The sequence below is a fragment of the Lonchura striata genome, chromosome 2 (genome assembly GCF_046129695.1).
Source record: "Lonchura striata isolate bLonStr1 chromosome 2, bLonStr1.mat, whole genome shotgun sequence".
Classification (NCBI taxonomy): Eukaryota; Metazoa; Chordata; class Aves; order Passeriformes; family Estrildidae; genus Lonchura; species Lonchura striata.
Window position 1 is genome coordinate 78,072,966 of NC_134604.1, and position 9,046 is coordinate 78,082,011.

The 9,046-nt window shown below is 38.1% G+C and overlaps 1 long non-coding RNA gene across 1 annotated transcript; it reads left to right on the top strand.

Annotated features, from left to right (window-relative positions):
- The first annotated feature begins 150 nt into the window (after positions 1-150).
- On the top strand, positions 151-8,492 carry LOC110470552 (uncharacterized). The gene is made up of 2 exons (XR_002465438.1): positions 151-1,369; positions 6,123-8,492. It is a non-coding gene; the product is annotated as an uncharacterized LOC110470552 (long non-coding RNA).
- The last annotated feature ends 554 nt before the right edge of the window (positions 8,493-9,046 follow it).

The window sequence follows — 9,046 nt, forward strand, 5'->3', positions numbered from 1 at the left end:
GTTACCTGCCCGGCTGCGGCTCCGCGCTCTCATTGGCCCGGCCGGACCCGGGCCGCGGCGGGGCGGGGCCGGCCCGAGCCGGAAGTTGCCGCCCGGCGAGCGGCCCCGCCCCGGCGGGAGCGGCGGCGGCTCCGCCGCGCTGCCTCGGCCGCGCTCTGCCCGCCGGCCCGGTGCCCCCGCCGCGGCTGCTGCTCCTGGCCGGGCCTCCGTGGGGGAGGGAGCCATCCTGCCCCTCTGCTCGGCCCTGGTGAAGCCGCATCTGGAGTGCTGTGTCCACTACCGTGCAAGGGTGTCCTGGAGCGGGTCCAGCGGCGGGGAACAAAGATGATGGGCGACTGGAGCATCGCTTGTATGAGAACAGGCTGAGGAAGCTGGGCCTGTTCAGCCCCGAGGAGACCGAGACAGGACCTCATCAACGTCTATCAGTATTGAAGGGAGGGTGCCCAGAGGATGGAGCCGGGCTCCGCTCGGTGGTGCCGAGCAGCAGGACAAGAGGCAACGGGCAGAGACCGATGCACAAAAGTTCCATTTGAATATAAGGAAGAACTTCTTTACCGTGCAAGTGACCGAGCACTGGAAAAAATTGCCCAGAGAGATCAAAGATTCTCGTTCGCTGATTATTCAGGAACCTCCTGGATACAGCCCCGTGCTCTGGAATGACCCAGCTTGAGCAGGGAGGCTGGACCAGACATCCCACCGTGCTCCCTTCCAGCCTGGTCCATTATGTTATTCTGTAGCACTGTAGACACACATGCACATGGAGCTGTTTAAGTGACAGTCCAAAACCTTGGGAAATGGGTGCTGGAGCCGCAGCACCCACAGTGTGGTATGAGCTTGTGTGCTGCTCATGCATCCAGCTTTTTCTCTGAGGCTTTCCTTTTTTGCCCTCACAAATAGTACCTATTTGTAGACAAAATTGCACGTGTCCTTATTAGAGTAAGGACCGCAAAGGTGGTGAGGGCTCTGGAACAATTTCTTAGGAGGGGAGAATGAAGGAGCTCGGCCTGTTTGGTCTCGAGAAGACTGCAAGGGGATCTCATTAATGCATATGAATGTCTCAAATGCAGGTGTCAAAAGGATAATGCCAGACACTTCAGTGGTGCCCAGTGACAGGATGAGAAGCAATGGCCATAGACACAAGAATTTCTACAACAAGACGAGGGAGAACTTCCATTGAGGGTGGCAGACCACTGGAACAGGCTGCCGAGGGAGAGTCACCTGCTCCAGGGGGGTTGGATTAGATGATCTTCAGAAGTCCTTTCCACCCCTAAGAATTTGATTCTGTGGTTCTGTAAAAGTGTGGATGCCTCTAGCATGCTTAATTACCATGAATTCCTGCTGAGAGTCTGGCTGGCAGCGCTGCTGGAAGGTATGCAGGCATTAGACACATTTAAATGCCTGGAGCATTTGAGAGCATTAGAGCTTGTGCACCTTTATCTTCTTAAGCACCTTTTTATATAAACTAACAACACTTCCCTACACTGAATATACAGCTTACCACGGAGGGAGGGAGGGAAGGAGGGACTGAGTGCTGTGGACAAGGGGTAAGGGGGCTTTCAGGGGGGAAAAAATAGCACAAAGTGTTTGTGTATGAGGGTGCACATAGTGCTGGATAAAGAGCCTACTTTTTTGGCTGCTTCACAGATACATCTGTAACTAATAAGATTCCAAGTAATTGAGGTAATTCCTTCAGAAAGACAGAGGATAAAAAATGTTCAAATGAAGAAATTTGTATCTTACACAGAATTTTTGTCCTTGAAGGATCTTTCCTACAGATACTCTGCAGATCTGCATCAAAGGCTCATTTATTCAAATGCACGAGCTGGGATTTTTGAGTAGGATGTCTGTCACAACTTGAGTATTCAAACTTGTTTATACCTTAAGAAAGACATAATGTACAGAGAGTGTGACTTGCCAGGCTCAGTAAAAAGCACTAGTTTCTGTTTTCATAAGTCCAAGACTTAGTGTGTTTATGAATCAATGTTTAGGCTGATAAATCAGAAAATTGCATGCTGGTGAGAGTGATTATCTGAATACAGAACTGGATGAGCAGTTATGTAAACATTTAGCTAGAATGAGTTATCTTACAATCATCTTTTTAATTTTTTTATCTCAATCTGTAGGATATGTCTAGATCTCAAACCTCCACAAGTAAACATGCCCTAGATTTTATATAAATAATAGATTATTATTTTCTAAAATTAAATAATTTGTTATTTTCAGAACTCTCAGGTGTTTTAAATTCTGACAATTCTGACCAAAATAAAAATAGTTTAGAGATTTTAATAGTTTCTTTAATGCAAAATGGTATAATTTAACTATATTTGCATAATTTAACCATGTTTGTTATGTATAAATAGTTCTTATGGGTATTATGCATTTTTCTGGAAAAAAGACAGTGTTCCAAGTCTGAAAAAACTCTGAATGACACCTGTATAGGTAGAGGTATGTAGGAAAATTGGTAAATGATAGTTTACTTAAGAAAACCATACAGAATATCCCAAAAATGAGGTTATGGCAATCATCACAGTTTCTTTTCAGCTAAATAAAGAAAAAGAAAGTGACAATTCTGTGTATAAAACAAAAGGAAAATATGAAAGCTGATAAGCAGAAATGGTGAATTACAGTTGTGAAACAATGAGAATGACTAATAGTAGCTAAATATGGGAATGAAAACTCTTGGATCATTGCCTAAAGGGCAAGAGGAATAATTTTTTTAAAACATGAGGATCAAGAAAGAAAAATATCTAGACAATGGCATGGCTTCCCTGCTACTTTGAAATACACAACTTTCAGTAACAATACCAATGCAGAAAAGGGTTTATTTTTTAATAGAAACCTGAATAATGCCGTAATACTTAATGGATGTAATTGCAAATGTTTTATTCAATCAGTGCTTAGTAAGGATGCAAAATAGCAACCAGTAAAGCTTAGAACATTTAAACTTTCAAGAGCAACTAAGTTATGGCACAGAATTTTATAGGATTCTAAATCATTCATGATAATAATTGACGTGTGTTTTTTTCCAAAAATGAAGAAGAGAAACTGATTTGGTGTCCACTAGAAGTGCAAAGCAAAGGGGGTTTGGAGCTAAAATACATTATGAGACTCTGACAAAATCATGAAAGTCAAAATTAAGAATCACATGTAGGATTTAAAGAATTACTGACTTTCTAATATCAACATATTTTGCTGAAATTTAGGCCTGTTGCTTAATGGGATTAATATTTAACCTGGCAAGGGTGACTGTATAATTATGAGTTTCTATGAAGACATTAAGGTATATTCTATTGAATGCTAATATTCTATTAAAAATATTTTTATACAAAACTTGCAACATAGCTTTAAGCAAAAAAAATCAGATGCAGATATAAATATTTATAGGAAAGAAAGGCATCTAAGTACAAAGAATATTTACAAGTCAAATTATAGAAGTGTTATAGTGTGGTTATGAACTACTCAAGAAGATTAATGCTTATGGTATGAACTTTGGATTTAAAAGTGAAGGAATATTAAGAAGTAGTAATGATGATGTTATATATGGCATTCATCAAACTTCTGTTGAAATAGTGGTATTGCATTTAACACAAATGATTGACAAACTGAAAAAGCCAGGAAAATCTGCCTTGCAGGGAGAGAATGAAGAAGCATCTGTCTAGCTTATACAAAGCCTGGATCATGATGTACTAGGATTTCAAATATTAAAAGTCTCTTTAATCGTTCAGCTAAGATGACAATGAGAACCAAAAAATGGCAGGTGAAATTATACTCATGTAGAGTAACATCCTGCTCTTTTAGCCACAAGAGGAGTTATTTGGTATTATCCCTAAGGACCCACTAAGCTCTATTTCCTAATTTCTAAATAAAGATTCAATGGCTTTTCTAAGTCCTGTGATCTAAGTCATCCCTCAAGTTATGGACTCAAAGAAAAGCTCACATTATAAAATTTCTTGGCTTTTCTTGCTGTGGAGGTCAAGATGATCATAACCTTTCTGACCTGAAAATCCTTTCCATTGGGAAAGAGCTGTTGAGCTAAAGGTCACCAAAAGTACCAATCTCTTCCCTCTTGTGACCAGTGACAGGACTTGAGGAAACAGCATGAAGCTGAGTCATGGAAGGTTTAGGTTGGATGTCAGGGAAAAGGTTCTTCTATCAGAGGGTGGCTGGGCACTGGAACAGGCTCCCAGGGCAGTGGTCACAGCACCAGGCTGACAGAGCTCAAGAGGCATTTGGACAATGCTCTCAGGCACATGGTGTGACTCTTGGGGTATCCTCTGCAGAGCCAGAGGTTGGACTTGGTAATCCTTGTGGGTCCCTTCCAATTCAGCTTATTCTATGATATGGCCAGAGTAGGTGCTAAAAGATCAGAGGAAGCAAGGTTGTACTCACTAAATATTAGTTAAACAGTCTGGAGGTTTTGTAAATAATAAACAAGAATAGATGTTAAAATCAAGAGAAGATGTAGGGGGTCTTCTGAGGTTTGATTTTTTTTTTTTTTTTTTTTTTTTTTGTAGTCTGAAAGGCAGCAGCATAAAAAGCTACATTTGATAGCATTTTATCAGTGATTTAAAATGAATTACAAGTTTTCTATACCTGTAAAAGTTAAATTAAAACAATACTGCTGATAAGTAGATTTTTTAGCATCTTGAAATATACTAACCCATTCAATGTTGTGCTGGAGTAGGTTTATTTGAGCTCTTTTTTAAAATTCTCCCAAAGCTTGAAAAGAATAATGGAATGTTTTTGCTGCATCTGGTTAAGACTGATTTTGTCCCAGGTACAGCTAATCTACCCTTCGAAATATTATACAAGCAGTCCACACAGATATTTCTGAATAGAAGCATTTAGTTCTTCCCCAGCACCCCAGTGGAACATAAGAAGGTGCCAAGGTTTATGTACAGAAGGGTAAAAGCATTTAAAAATTACTTTGAATATACAGCACTGGTCTCTTCTCCTCCATGAAATCCATAGTGTGCCTTTTTAAGATAACATGTTTTGGTTTTTTGTTTTTTTAATCAGATGGTGTCCTCAGGTCTACAAAGTTCATCCTAAATGCAAATACCTGAAAACAGCTGGTTAGTGTAAGGTAGAATAAATATGTATTTCCACTGAGGAGATATACCTTAAGTTACTTCAAGGTTGTTTCCTTCAATTATATTAGTAAAAAGAACACATAGATGTTTCTGCTGTTCATAAATGGAATTGCAAAAATTAGTTTAGTTTGTTCCTTACCTGGAAATCTGGCTACATCATGAAGTGAAAGGAAGAAGCATTTAGTGGAAGTTTCTCCATAATTTCCAGCATGTTACTGTTCACAAGGCTATATCCATTGCCTGTTTTGCAGAATGATGTCATTAATTTCAGTGTAACTCTGTGTTTTAGCCTTAGTTCTTGTAACCCTGCCAATAGAAACATGAGGAAGGACCAAGTAAACGTTACATGATCTTTCTACCCATTCATGTGCAGTTTTAAAAGCTCATTTTTCCAATCCAGCAGAGGTATTACAGAATTAAGATAAGCAAACAAAATGTTTCTCTGCACTGATGCACAGCATAAATGTAGCTTCTTTTTTCCTTGAAAGCAGAGGTGATGTTACCTCCCATGACCTGGCTGAACTCCAACCAGGGTAGCTATAGTTCTCTGTAAATATATTCCCATGCAAGTTCACGAGGATACAAAATAATTCACTTTCTGTCATTCCTACTGACTCCTAAGACAATTATGACATTTCTTTCAGTTTTTCAGTCAATCAGTTTCATTCAGGCTTCTGGCACAGTATTCCTTCTTCAGCACTAGTTGTAAGACTCTACCCATGAGTATTGCTAACATGTTTTGGAGAGTTAGTCATGCAATATGAAATGAGTTCATAATTTTCTTCTATAGCCAATGGTGGATGACAACTGTGTGATTTTAAACCTGATAGAAAATTGATGCAGGAATTCCGAGTGGCTGCTCTGATTTTGTAAACTCAGTTTATATAGTTTTTGTTGGACTAAGTTAAAAAAACCTACACTTAACAAAAGTAAAAATAGTTGCATAATGTTTTGTACCAATAAACTCATATTTTTTTAATTATGTAGAGTTTAAATTATACAATTTAAAATGTTTGTTTACCTTCACAGTTTTCCGTGAACTGCTGTTTAGGATTGCTGTGTACTTTTAAGAGATGTTTCGTGTCATGCCATGACCACCAGAAGCTGCTTAAAAGCCTACCATGGGATACATCTTTCTTTTATCATCAGCATAAGGATTGTTCAAACCTTTAGAAGAGGATTTCTCTTCTCAGTAGGGATGGAGATTTCCAGTTAAGCCAGACCATATGCCGATTCCTGGATTTCTTATCTGTAATCAGTCTTTCTTTGATGTTGTTAAAGATGTTTCCATTAAAACTGCAGAATAATTCTGGTACTTCATCAGTATTCATGTGCAGTATGTATTATTATGAGACTACTTACAAAAATCAGTAATATATTTCTTGCAGTGTTAATGTTTGTGATTCCCCACCCATTTTAAACTAAGAGCAGCATCGAGGAGATGGCTGATAACCTCTCAACACATAAAAGCACTGATAAGGTCTCCTGCAGACACTGTAATTCAAAGTAGTCTGTGTGAACACAAATCCTCCATTATTGACTTGCTGCTCATTCCCTTAGTTCAGCATAGCTCACATTTCTACCATTCTGAGTAGGTAACTTCTTCCTACTCAAAGAATTCAGATAAGTGTTCCTTGTTTCAAGGTCAGTTTAGATACAGTTCCAAGACATGATCTGAGAAATAAATAATAGGACATGATCTGTATTCAGCAAAGCATCTGAGCAGTGATTGTTTACAGTATAGGTGAGTCCTAAAGCTCAAGTACTTACCTCCATGGCAGAGGAACTGATGCAGCAGAGATCCTTACTGGCACCAGGGAACAGCTTTCACCATATGTTGTTCACAAGAAAAACATTTTTTTTTTTCCTGTATATTGCAGCTTGTCTAGTATCTGTTCAAGTAGTGTATTTAGAGAGAGTGTTTCTCTAGTATAAGTATATGCTCTAAAATGCTAGGATTTGGTTCCAGTGCTTTCTTCCTTGCCAATTCTTCTGGCTGTCATTTATAATAAACATAGTCACAATAAGAAACACTGTCATAAGAAAATGCAGTATACTGTCATAAAATAAAATTATTCTAGAATATTTTATTGTAAAGATTTATATTTTAATACAACATACAGCTATTAAAAATAACTGCATAATTGCTAATTTCTACTGGCTAAGGGTTTGGTTTGGCAGATTTTGAAGCTGCTTGCTAACTACTTGCTATGGTTAGCTTACGTAAAGTAACTCAGTGGAATCAGTTTTTAAACTTTTTAAAGCAACTTTTAAATAGCTGCAGGGCAATCTTAAAACAAAATTAAACAAAACAAAAAAGCCAAGCAAACCTGAAAAACAGTACAAAAATATTTAAAGGGTTTGAAAGTTTCCTGTCCCTTTATAATTTTTGCATATTTGTAGCCTATAACGGTATACCACAACAATAAGCCTTATTCACATGGGGAACCACAATGAGACTACTAGAAATAATCACATGAGGAACAGCTGCAAGAATGAATTTGTGGATGTGGTGTAAATAAGAAAATTGTAAAATGGAATGCTGGAATTATCATTACTAGTACAGAAGGGGAAAAGTCAGACATCTTTCTAAGAAATATAAATACTCAGGAAGTTAAATACTTCATAATCAATCCTGGAATATATGACAGACTAAATTTATAACCTGTTGCAATACTACCAAAGAGCAACATCTCCTAATTAAAATAATAATTCAGATCCATATTTGAAACCTTTCAAATGTGACCAGTGATCAATGTGACTTAGGATTTCTTACAAGGTTGAAATTTGTTTAGTTGTTAAGCACATTGGTCTTTGAGGAGGATACCTGTGAGCGAATGAATCAGATTCCACTGTCTTGTATTTTCCAATGAAACATGATGAATGGAAGCTCATGAACATTTGTCAGCCTTCCTTTGAAAGGGAGGGAAAAGGTCATTTTAAGTTTGATTTCCTTGATTTTCCTGTATACTGTTTCATATGTACTTACATTATCTCAAAAAAGCAAGCAAACAAACAGAAAAGAAATTTACATTTAAAACTGCTCTTGCTTGCTATATAGGATTTACATCATTTAGATGTTATTTCTCTGTCCCCCAAGAACTGTCATACAGGCCTTGCATTTAATTTTAATTGCATGTGTGTTCAAAATTAGTTAGCAACAAAACTATTGGGTTACTGTCTGTTTGAAAGCTACAGCTGTCTTGTTGTGTGTAGTAGTATCTGTAGCAACCATAAAACCTAAGAGCCTTCCAGAAACCTATTAAGCAATGTGAGTAATACATTTTTGTTTGGGTATATATATATATATATTTTTTTTTTACTCATGGAAAAATGTGCATCTGCTGGAATGTTTTGGCTACTTTTTAATAATACATATTCCATCCATTCATCCCCCAATATACTGTGTTGTTTTCTTTTGTTAGAGGAGAGGAATTCACAGAAAAAAACCTTCGAAGCCTGTGGTGTAGAGTTGGGAAGTAATTGCTGGAGGTCCCTGGAAGGCTGTCTCCTCCATCGGAAGTCTTTTTCTCTGTAGAGAAGTCTCGCATGTTAGAAGATGGAGCAGCCAAACCCAGATTTATTTTGGGGCCATGTTGTCCTTAGGTTCTCTCCTAAACACTTCGCAGCTGTCCTCTAAACTGATAAATCCTTTAGGAGTTAACATGGCTTATATTCCAAATACAAAAGCAGCTGTAAGGAGACACAGGGTCACAGATTTACTGGCATGTTCCAGGGTCTGCAGCAGTGATAAATTGTCTGTAAAACTCATATTTGTGATGCAAGCAACCATATAAACAAATATGCTATTTTTATATTTTACATATATAATAAGCGAGCAAACATAAAGCCTTGGGTTTGTTCAGACACAAATTTTGTTTCCACTTCTCAACATTGTTGCTCAATCCTATAACAGTGACTAAAATTCCACTAAATAAAAATGCTCCTGCTTT